General features: G+C 34.4%; 1 protein-coding gene across 1 annotated transcript in view; it reads left to right on the plus strand.

Annotated features, from left to right (window-relative positions):
* Nucleotides 1-12,826, plus strand: part of LOC122527558 (proteoglycan Cow) — a gene marked incomplete at its 5' end in the record, with an annotated part of 84,366 nt that overhangs the window by 63,238 nt on the left and 8,302 nt on the right. The window lies entirely within an intron of this gene.

The following is a 12,826-nucleotide window of genomic DNA, read 5'->3' on the forward strand; positions in this document are numbered from 1 at the left end:
ACTTCGCTTTTATGATTTTCATTCCAAACGCGGACTGCAAGGTGGAACATTCGTCGCGCTTTTTCCACGGGCCAAGGAAAGGGAACGGTAATAACAGAATCTGGATAAGTTGCTTCTTCGGACGAACTCCCTTGCATCACTCCATGCTGGTTGTTCCGTCAAAATTTTCACGTACCAAAGTTTCAAAGCTCGAAGATACAAACAATGGAAGATCGAGAGATCGCGAGGTTGCAACTCACCGACGTTACGAATTTTTACTCGCCGACAACTTGGATAACTCGCTTCATCTTCGCACGAGCTCCCTTATGTTACTCTGTGTTGATTCCAAAGTTCCAAGACTTCCGAAATACAAACACTGGAAAGATCGAGAGATCGCAATTGACGAGTTACAAATTTTTGTTCGTCGAAACTCGGATAACTCGTTTCTTCACAGATAACTCCGTTATATTGTTATTTATTAGCTGTTTCGTTAAAATTTCAACTCCTCGAGGTTTCGAGGTTCTACAACTTCCGAAATACGAATATTGGAAAATCGAAGGTTGCAACTCGCTGAAATTGCAGATATCAAAATTCCAACATCCCGTGAAAATGTAAATACCGGAGCATGTCGAAGTTCGAAGATCTCGAGAAATAGACAATGTCGAAGAATTCAGAGATGATAAGAATGCAGCTTATGCTCATTATGAAAGTAACGATTGCACAAAAATGGTCAAACGCACCATTGATTGCGCAAAATGTTTAAACAGTTTTTGGATTCGAAGCATAATCCCAGTGCGAGCAAGTTCGAGATACGCGATGCGAGATGTGTTTCCATTATCTTATATCTAATCCCTGTAGGCATCTCACGATTCATCGGGTAATTTTGATATAACATTTACCTGCTCCATTAAATCAACCTGAACAGAACCGAAGAATTCTCAGAAGACGTGAAAATACCCCCATCGTGGCGATTAATAAGCCTACGAGAGAAGCAGAGGTGGTTGTTTGCGCAGCGTCACCCAGAGCGCTCGATTGAAATTTGTTCGCCAGGTATGTGTTCGACAGGGCGCGAGTGGAAAGTTTCGAGCTCTGTATCCACCCCGTTCCTCATCCTCTCCCTCAGACAGGAGACAGGATCGATCGAGTGAAATTAAATTTCCAGGCGAAAGTATCTCGAGAATGGTGACAAAAAAGAAAAAAAAAAAAAAGGAAAAAGAGAAAAAGAGGAAGGAAGAAAGAGAGAAAAAAAATAGAAGAAAGTTTTACGTGGGCCACGAAAATCCGGGCTTATTGTGAGAGCGAAACAGAACTTTTAACGAGACACACCTTTTTCCCTCCGGTCGACGTTTTTCCAACGGGAGCGCGAAATGAAGTTCGGCCCGTGGTTTTTTTCTTTTTTCTTTTTTTTTTTTTTTTTTTTTTTTTTTTTNTTTTTTGTAAAGACAATACAACCACCGGTGAAACGCGCGCCGGCAGGGGTTCGAATAAAGGAACCGGGGAGGAATCCGGTAACTAAGACAAAGGCAGAAATGCATTGAAAATCGAGAATGGAAGACACAGGCCGCGCGGAGGCAAAACGCGCGATGAAATGTTCATTGAATCGACTAATCTATTCAAATGACAAGAGGCCGTGAAGCGTGGAGTAGAATGGAAAAGGAGAGGAGGGCCGGCGGAATTACTGGACAAAAGCTTTCACTCCCATCGCTTAAAAAAAAGAAAGAGAGAAACCTTTTCAAATTGAAAATTTGTCGTATTGTCCCCCTCTTAATTCGCCTAGTTTTCATCTTAGTAGCCATTCCCGTCGCGGCATCCTCTCTCCTTCTCTTCGTTCTTGCTCTTTGGGCGGTGTCCTGTTCACTTTTGTGAGCTTTCTTTCTCAGAAAACGATGATAGATGTGTTTGTTGCTTCATCGTGTGTGTGATTCAACGTGGATAAATCGAACGTAGAGATTCGAAGGATTTTTCGAGAAACTGTTTTTATTTGGAACTTGGTTTCGCGTTTAAAGAAACTGTAGAAGAATTGTAACGATCGGTCTGTAAATGTTTATGCAAATTGATGGAAAATTCTTCTCGTTTCTTGAACAATACGAGTCTGTCTTCATTTTTTTTTTTCAGATAGAGATCTATGTTCTTTCAGTAGATGATTTATTGTTCTGATTGCAGAAATTTCTTTATGGTCACATAAAAATTGAAGAAAATCTGAAATCTCTCGTTCGACAATTATTCAAACAAAAATTTCTAAAATTCACACACCGAAGAATTGTTGCATCCTTATTACACACACACACACACATATTTATACTCGATTGTTCAAAATTTGTAGAATTTGTACATAGAAATATTTGCTAAATATTTCTTTGTCACGCGCGTCCTTTTTTCGTCTTACGTTAAATTTACGAAAATCTCCGTTCGTCGTGTAATCATTCGAGGAGAGAATTTATGGGATTTACACAAGTTCCGTGGAAGTGTAACGGAGGGGAAAGAAGAGTTAGATTAAGAACGGCAGGTTGTGGCGAAAAGCGATCGAAGCGATTCATTTTACGATTCGGTAATCAACGTCCGTCTGAAATCTGGAAATCCATCTCGTCCGCAGATTTCCTTTTCGAAGACTGGGATCTTAATTAATTTCAACGATCCCTCTGGGTCCGGTAGTTTCGCATTTTCTTGCTGATCTCGACACTTTGCAGTCTCAAAGATTCTATCGGCGCCCGGCAACGGTAAATACCGTTTCGAGTTTAACCGCTGTTTTCAGTTTCAATCGACAGTGAAATCCAACAGAAATTGAACGAAAATCAATAGTTTCTATTTTAGAGTGGAAATTCAATTTCCCTTCTGTTGAAAGAGGATTTTTCGTTGAATTTTAATCGAACTTTAACTAAATTTTTCGCGGGCTGATTGAAATTATAGAAACACCGTGTTCAAAGAGTACCGAAGAATTTTAGATTGAATTAAATAAAAAAATAATCGAATTAAAAAAAAACAAGCATTGCGATCATTGTAGCTGCGGTGAAAAATATTCTGGATAAATTAAAAAAGTAAGTTTTAATCACGTTGTATCTTTGATAGAAGCGTGGATCGTTGCAGAAACAATGTTCGATTTCTTTCGATCTCTAAAACGGAGTTAATTCGTCAATTAGATTTCCAATCTCTTGGATAAAATAACTTTCTTATTCGTATCTCTCACTTTTTCGATTCAACGAAAAAAAAATCATTATGTCGGATCCACGTTAGAAAAAAATTAGAGTTGATCTAACTGAAATTTTAATTTTATTTATGAACTATTTATTTATTAACGAAAGTTCGCAAGTAAATCAGGTTTCACAGGTTTTAATGAATTTTCGTAACTGAAAAGAGCTACATAGATTTTTCATTCACTTTCTCTCGTCCTGAATTAATCCTTTTAGTTTCTTTCCGCCGGTAAAAGACGATTATTTCTACCTAAAGTACTATATTTTAATCTATCCCCTGCCGTTCTTATTTTTCATTTCTTCACGACACAATGCGTCGAGATGTGTATACATACATATATATATACACGTACGTATCTTAAAAAGTGACAGGAACATTCGGATGAATCCATTGAGACGTGTCTCTGTATATAAAAAACACCTCTTTCCCATTTCTACGCTCCAAAACAGAAACGATAAAAGATTCAAGCTCCATTCCGCCAGGATTTTCCTATTGGTCCGTGCCATTTCTTTCTTCTCTCCGGAGAGAAACGGCCGGGGAAGAAAACGAAGAAAAACAATAAGTCGCGCGGGAAGATTGAAGATAAACAACCGAAAGAAAATGTACGGAGAGGGGCTAGCTAGCGAATGAACAAAGAGGGAGAGAAACAAGCGTCGACGAGAACGAACGAAGGAGAAAGCGAGAGAGAGAGAATGATAAGGGAGAGTTTAATTCGAGAAGCTGCAGCGGAGCAAAATTAATTCTAGAAGCCTTCTTAAATTATTCCCCACCGCGCCTGTAATTAATACTTATCCCGTCTCCGTTTCTTTATCACGTTCGACTTTCTTTCTCTTCTCTTCTCTGTGGGGAAACAAAAAAAGAAACAGGAGAAGAAACCGGATAATTTAAACGCCGCTGTTGACTCTCCCCCGAAACTAAAGGCATAGATAGAACAGTTTCTAATAAGTCGAGTTGCTCTAGACGAGATGCTACTTTCCACCATGTTAAATCACTATTATTACCTTGGAAATTTGTTTCCAAAAGCTCGATTCGAAGACAAGTTCTCGGAGAAAAATTGCGATTTTGTGATCCGTTGGAATTGTGGAAGTCACAGTGATTTGAATCATTCCGAAGAAAATAAATAATTTTTTCGATATTTAGGAACTTCTAATATTCTATATTCTAACATTCTATATTCTAACATTCTATATTCTAACATTCTATATTCTAACATTCTATATTCTAACATTCTATATTCTAACATTCTATATTCTAACATTCTATATTCTAACATTCTATATTCTAACATTCTATATTCTAATATTCTATATTCTAAAATTTTATATTAAAAATACGACTAACTTAATTAGTCAAAGGTTCTCTGGCTCCTGGAAATTTACATCGTGATTAATCCGTAAAAGGATCACTTCCTGTGATTCTAGTTTATTAATATTATAGAAATAAGTTTATTAATATTATAGAAATAATTTAAATTGCCATTGAGAAATGATAATTTCGCAATCTTCTTCCAATCTCAAACCGTATGAATTTTCTTAAAAACTCGAATCACTATAACAATCTCAACAAATTCTCATTGTATATTTTCAGTCCTTATTTTGCATTCTGATTTCGTTAATATTTCACTGTTATCTGGCTCGGTTAAAATCGGCGCGCATCTTGCTATAACATTTTTTCGAGTAGTCGGATAAAATGATTCTTTCTCTCAAACACAGTCGAATAAACAATCGCTTCCTCGAACAATCAAATGTTCACGTGTGCATAGCACCAATTTCCGTCGCATCGACGTTTCCACGCGAATTATTCACACGAAAAACGAGAAGAAAACAAAAAAAGAACAGAAAAAATGAAAAAAGAAAATAACCGATCGCGTGACGCTAATGAACGCTCATCAATAACAAAACTGAACGATTAATTAATCATCCGGCAGAGAGACGCATTGAATTTCCCGGGGAGGCTGCAAGTACGCGGCCGAAAATTGGCCGTGTATTGTCGAATGCGGAACGAAAAGGATCAATCGACGCATCAATTATCTTTCATAAGCCGGATTCGTTGGACGTGTTCGAAGAAGATCGAGGGAAATTATCGAACGATCACGGTCCATCGTCGAGGCTGTTACCAATTATCGAACTAATTTTACATGGACGATACCAGATTATTAAACGCGAATATCCCTGTATAATTTTGCTTAATCACGCGTGCCGATCCAACGAAATTGAAATATTGCCGGGAAGACACGATTCCCTCGCGTTATTAATTAAATCAACTTCTGTGATGCGATTGACGATCTGTTACCCTGAAAAATGATAATCGTTTTACCAATAGCTGTTGTACAATGAAATTGAGTTTATCTGTTCTTATTTTGGCAATTATTTTAACACTGAATGATAAATACGACGTACGATTTCGATACGTGTTAAATGGATCATAATAATGAAAGTTGCTATTTTTTTATGATTATTAGGCATTAGTGTTTTCTGATGATTCAAATTCGAATCATTTTTACAATGTCAAATACAGAATCACAACTATCGTTTTTTAAAATGGCTTCTCATAAAAATTAACTCCGACTTAATCTTCAGAAGTAAATTTCACGAAAGAGTTCATAAAAGTGGATAATAGCGATCTGATACGATCCAAAGAAGCTTTAAGTAATTAAGTTAATACTCATATTAGAAATCCTTTCCATCGTGACCAATTACGTGCAACTTTAATAAATAGCTGCAGAAAATAATTCCCGTGGTAAATAATAAATTCCCAGTTGAAATGATAAATAAATAAATTTCTCTCTCTCTCTCTCTCTCTTTCTACTAATTCCTTTCCACGATTTTTTCAAATACAAAATTTCCAAAATTTGTAAATTCGCGCTTTCGGCCAGACCAGCAGGCCTCCTCCTAATTAAAGTTTGAGACAAATCAAGGAAATGGTTAGACCAGTTAGATCTGTTATTTTAGCCATCAGCGTGTTAATAAACCCGCTATTGATTCGGTGTTTCCACGGTAACGTGGGGTTATCATCCCTTGAAAGGAAATTCTAGATCCCCCTCGGCTCGAGGTTTAGACCATCCGTGCAACGCCATCGCCGAGATAAATATGAGTTTCCCCCCGGACTAATTAAAGGATCAACGAAACGCCGTTACGTTTCTTCAAATTGAAACGTCGCTCGTCTTTAATCCACCCAAGGATCCTCTCTCTTGATTGCTTTTCTTTTATCGTTCGGTCAGTTTTCCTCGCCAGGGAAGAATCCTCCGCGAAGCCATCGACTGTCAGTGGCTAAAGTCAAGAGCAAAAGTTGATACACGAATTTATCTCTTCCGTGAGCTAATCGATCGATTGACAGAAAGAGCGACGTTTCCTCAATTACGAGGATAATTATTTATATATTTTGACATTGATATATTTTGTTAGTTGATATGTTCGTTAGTGTTTCCCGAATGAAAATTGATGAACTGGCAAGTTTTAATTCTTAGAGTATCTTTATAAATAATCGAGTATTTATACTTAGTTATAAATTAATTTATATTATATTTGCAAAATACTCGAATATTTTTATAAATTATACCGCGAAAATAAAAAATTGCATAAAGTATCACGTAATATGAAAAGCTATACAGTTGCCATTCGTACACATGTAAAGTATTTGCACATAGCATATATTGTATGAAGTTCTGTGTCTATGTCTCAGTTTCATAATATCTAATTTTCGTAGTTGCATAAAAGTGCTGGTAAATGACGCGAAATTTAATATACTTGTACCCAATCGAGTATATAGGTTACAATGGTGTGTGACCAACTTTCTGTATAATAATACAACGTTTGGTACACGAAACAATTTTCTATTTTTTAAATACGAATTTGCGTGAAAATCCTCAATCCACGTACGTAATAAATTCTCAACTTGAAGAAAAACAAGAACACAGGATAGAATAAAAATTCAAGTCCCGCGGATGTTGACAGGAAATATTTAGGACAAACTATCGAGGATGGTGAAAATGGCGAGGATAAGCATTCGATTCATAGACGTCGAGCGAAAATCGAGCCTCGATCCTTTACGAGAAGGTCGAGCATCCTTCAATGGCGGTGAAGCTCTCATTGGTCGCCTGTAAGCCCCCACGAGTCGATGGCTCGTATTTTCAAGCAGCCTAGACGTGGCGTCTTTCGCATCGATCCGACGGAAAGCGTCGCCAGACGACGAGGAGCCATAATATCGTTATGGACGGTTACAACCCCGTAAGACTCGATGACGTACAGAAGGATACTCGGCCTCGGATCTAGCCCGCTTGCCAAAAGTCGCGTCGCCATTGGAAAGCATGCAATTGGACTTTTTTTGGAATTTTTTTCTAACCATTATATGAAATGATTTTTAAACGGATCTCCACTGATCCGAAGGTGTAAAATTACCTCCAAAAACTTCATGACAAATAATCATTTAAGATTCTGTATACTGGAAGAATACTAGTGATTCATAATATTTATTTCTTCAACTATAATGGTATTCATTGAAAAATTGTATGAATTATAATAATTGTATAAAATTATACACATATCATGTTATACATGTAATATTGTAATAATGTATAAAATTGTACGTATAAATTGTATATTAATCTTTGATGATTCTCATTGTGATTTTTGTCAAAGTATTATATTATAACATTTATTCTCTTGATTCAATTTTGGACCCCTTTATTCTAATCTACGTGAAATTTCTACAATTCTAAAACCCGTTAAATTTACACAATATGAAAAATACATTTTTTTTCGAATTTCAAACACTCTAAAATTTGTGACGAAAAATCTACAAATCTCGAATATCGGTACTTCAAAACGATTTTGCCTTTAGATAATGAAATTTAATTCTAAAGCACGCTAATTTAATTGTTTTATACTAGATACGTTCATTTGATTAATGATCGCTCTATCGTCAATTTCTTCATCTTTCTTCGGTGACCGTAGCTCATAAAAATTCAAAACAACGACTACGTTCTTCCAAACAGCAAAGATCTCCACAAAATGTAATTTTCGACGAGAAAATTGAATCAGGAAAATCGAAAACCATAAGTGTATCTTGGAAGCATCGAAAGCGTGCCCTCGAGGGTTGAATGAAGGGGTGGCGAACCATGGGAAAAGAGAAGAAAAGGAAGCGACAAGAGATGAGGACGAAGCTCGATTGTTTTTACGAGGAGGCGCGTATGAAGTGGCAAGGTTGGCAAGATTTGCGAGATAAGAATTTAGAATAAAGCAGAGGACAAGATACATCGTTTCTACTTATTGTTGGCAATTCTCCGCAGGGGAGAAAATTAACGTAGTACAAGCTCGAAGTTCACAACGCGAAGACTTGAGCAGAGAAGTGAAAAACGAGAGGTTCTTCGTGCAGGGAAGTCTCGATGAACGAATCTATTATCCCGGTCCTGTGTTCCAGACGTGTATTTACACCGAAATTACACGTCCGTATGGTTAATGATCGGTCTGGGCAAACTCACCATCGTTTCATTTCGCCGTGATTCAAACCACGAATTTATCTCGAAGAAAAATTATTATTCGAGTAGTAATTTCGTGGTTGCTATCTTTCTTTGTGTTGAATCTTATACTGCAGTTATTGACTTAATATTCAGTAGAATATTTTTTTTTTTAATTATTTTCTTACAGAATATTACTTTGTTATGCAATATTCAGTTCAAAAATCTATAGAGCAAGATCTCTCGTCTGTGAAATTTTGAGTTCAAATCCGTCGAGACGTATTTGTATTGTCGATTTTAAATTCTATAGAACATCGAGACTTTTGCTGTATATTAATTTCAAGCGTGGATTTTCCAACAGAATTGGAAAATTCAAAATTCTGTAGAATATCAAGCCTATCGAATTATACATGCTTTATGCATTTTTTCGTCTTCAAAATTTTCATAAATGCAACAGAAGATCTCCCGAAAATTTCGTGACTTTTAACTTTTAACGCGTACACAATAAACGTATGAGAATACAGTAATGTTAACGATAGAGCGAATCTATAATTTTTCAGCAAATATTGTGTCTCGTGTTACCAATTGATCATCGTTAGTAAATATTAATCTCGACGAATCGTTTCAACCGTGTATAATCCGACTCGAATCAGCAATCAAAGAGTCATTGAACGAGGCGTTAAAAACGTGTAAATTCGTGTGAAAAGATTCTTGATTAACGGACAATGATTGTGTTCGCGGATAGGACAGAGAGTTATTATCGGTCCTCGTGAATTCGGCCTCGTTGATGATTAATTGCGAACGAAACACGGGGTCCTGGCTTTATTTGCCTGTGCAACCAACGATGTTTCCTTTGTTCCGCGAGGAATTTTCAGCTCTTTCTGAAAAAGAACACCGCTCAGAGATGGAAATTGGCACGATAACGAGACGCTTAATTATTCAAAACGACATACAATTCGGAACGTCCAAACGACTTTTTAAAAATTCAACAGAGCGAGAACACCGGCTCTTATTATACCGACGAATATTATAGAATATAAATAATAAACAAGCGTTTATGCACAGTAGGAAAGGAACGCAGAGTCGTTATTTTATACTTTTGACAATCGCGTTTTATGTACTTAATCCTTTATTTGTCATTAGTTTCTCGTTTGCTTTAGTACCGATGAATTCTGTATTACAGATTATTTAAATTCCTCTTTTAATCGTGTTTCTCTATTATAAAAAAAGTTTTCCTGAACTCGAAGAAAATATAGAACGATCATTAATATAGATAGAATCTTTGGTAGAAATAAAAGGAACGAAAATGATATTCCAAAAAAAAGAACATTTACTGAAATATTTTATTCATTATTATATTTCGTATTTTATGCTTGAATGTTTATTTCAGAAGATATTTAAAATTATCATTTTCATATCGGTCACGTTTCACACCTAAAGGTTAATTAACAAAATATCGATATCGTTACTATTGTAGAAAATGTATACATATTGTACAATATGATTAACAGTACCACATTATGTACATATTGTACAATATCATTAACAGTACCACAGACGAGATATAGAAAACATAAAACATAAAACATTTTGTTTCTAAAGACACAGTATTATTTGTAAAAATTTAATAATGATAAATTTGTAAAAGTTTTAATAATGATTAGGAAAAATTGGGACAAATAAGTGAATTTATTTTATTATTATAATTTTATATTCGACTTCAATAGAAAGAGAATTGTAAAGAAAAAAATTTAAATACAACATGTATATAAAGTACTTACATTTTCAACTTTTGAAGCATCATAGAATTCTTGGAGGATTAGGAGAAATGGAGACCATAGAGAATCTGTAACAAAATAATATAAAACATTAGAATTTGTATTTAAAAGCAAAGCAGAATCTTAAGTTCGAGATAATAAAAGATTCTTACATTCTTGGTTTTGGAGCCACTGTTGGATTTTCCGCAAAATCAAAAAGTTGATACTGCGAATAGTCTGTAATAAAACATCAAACATAATACTTTGTTGTTAAATTTGAAAAATTGAGTAAATTGAAGTGCAATGTATAAAATTACAATCTTGATCTCCTGGAGAGGCCTTATCCTCTTCAACACTGACTCTAATACCGAAAACGAACACTGAACAAGAAAAAATACAATAAAAGAAAAATGAAAAAACTATCAATGCGCGCATTTAAGTAATAATCGGCGGACTCACTGATTTTAACTTCACGAAATATAATTTAAATGAATTAATTTAATTTAATGAGAGCCATTTTGCTCAGAAAAATATTAAACTATTGCGCAACAAACACTGACTCTACTGACCGCATTGCACGCGGTGTAAAAAATTTTCTGAAAATAAACCTACAGAAAATAGAGGAAGAATACGTTTATTTAGAAAATACTGCTATTTTTTCTAGAATATGATTGTAAAGAAACGTGAATATGTATTAAAAATATTAGTTTTAAATTATTTCAGTACTGAATACTATAAATGGAAGACAATTATTGTATTCTTTGTTATTAGAGTAGGACATATGCACATTAGTAATATATCACGTCACGTGTTATAAATATTCGAAAATGTTTGCACAAATCAAAAATGTGAACAATGTACAGCTATTTACAGCTAAGTATATTTAAGAAACAATACGTGTGAAATCTTGCTTTGAATCGTTTCAATTGCACGTCAGCATTCGAAAGAAGCAAATACAGTATAATAAAGTACATATAAATGAAAACTTTGAATATGATAATCTAATACAAGAATATACATCCATTTGACAATATATGTAGACTGTTAATTTGATCTATATCCAAATAAAATATTAATTGACTTAATCTTTTCTATTTTCATCCAAATAATTACGAAATTACGTATTATATATTGTATCCCAAATATATATGAATTGTATATTAAATGTTACTCAAAGTGAATAAAATATTGCTAAATTTCCGTGAAAGTTCATCAAATTCCATTAATGATCGTGGCATTCTATGCTATCATTGCAACCAAGGAATAACCTGCATAAAAAAAAAAACCAAAAGTTAGAACAAATATGTTAAATGAAGACAAATATGTAAAAGTGAACCGATAATCAACTTGGAATTCTATTAAAAAAGCGTGTGAGACAAGGTACCGTGAGAGTGAAATCAGTGATTGAAGAAAAATCAAAAAAGATTCAAACTCTTATTCGATTTCGTTATTGCTTAATGAATCATTACACATGCGTATTAATTACACCGACACTATTAATAAAGTATAAATGGAAGTAAAAGAGTGTCCAAGAAACGACGCTATCGAGGAGACGCCACCGATAGGTTAGAAAAGTTACGAATCTAATGCGACGAAATACGTGTTATTGTCACGAAATTCAATAACCGAATGACTTTTCACGACTCGTCTCGTCACGCAGTTGGGAAAATAGTAGGGGATGGGGTGATCCTGTCAGAACAGACACGGTAAACATAAATATTGTGTTCGTGTTGTTTTTTACTTCGAATTTCCAGCTCCAAGGCCTTCTACGTTTTGCTTTATTTGAGAACTGAACAATTTCATTGTATTACGCAGTAAAATTATTATTTTAACTATTAAACACGTACATTCTCAATAAATTATTGTTAATACAATTATTAGAATTATGCAGTATGAAGTTATATACATATATAACAATGAGTTAGATCAATTACAAGGTTATATTTCTATTGGTTAGAATTGGAATTAAATTTTGATATAAAATTATAAATAACTTTTAGCGTAATATATTCTATTTAAATGTTTATATGCTATTATTTAATTGTGGAAAATTATATGTAATAATTATTAATTTGATTAAATCTTACCTTGAATAGAAACCAAAAATGTGCGTTTTATTTTAAAAATTGTATTTCACAATACAAACACAAATCCAACAATTATTGGTTTAATTTTTACACGAAAACTTTTAGATGATACTTCATTCTGGATAAGTCTTCTGGATAAAAAAAACTTCCTTCTTTACAGATGAGACGTGCTCTTCCTTCCCCCATGTTTCTCGTTTAAAAATCGATCGTGAGAAATATCGATTATTCGAGAATCGTAGGATGTGTATTGCGTACTTCTCCGTAGTCGCACGTTTCACACAATATTTATAGAATTGAAATGTTTGTAAAATTATTTAAATTGCAATTACATTTTGGTATAAAATTATAAATAACTTTTA

The sequence above is a fragment of the Frieseomelitta varia genome, unplaced genomic scaffold (genome assembly GCF_011392965.1).
Source record: "Frieseomelitta varia isolate USP_RPSP 00005682 unplaced genomic scaffold, Fvar_1.2 scaffold_227, whole genome shotgun sequence".
Classification (NCBI taxonomy): Eukaryota; Metazoa; Arthropoda; class Insecta; order Hymenoptera; family Apidae; genus Frieseomelitta; species Frieseomelitta varia.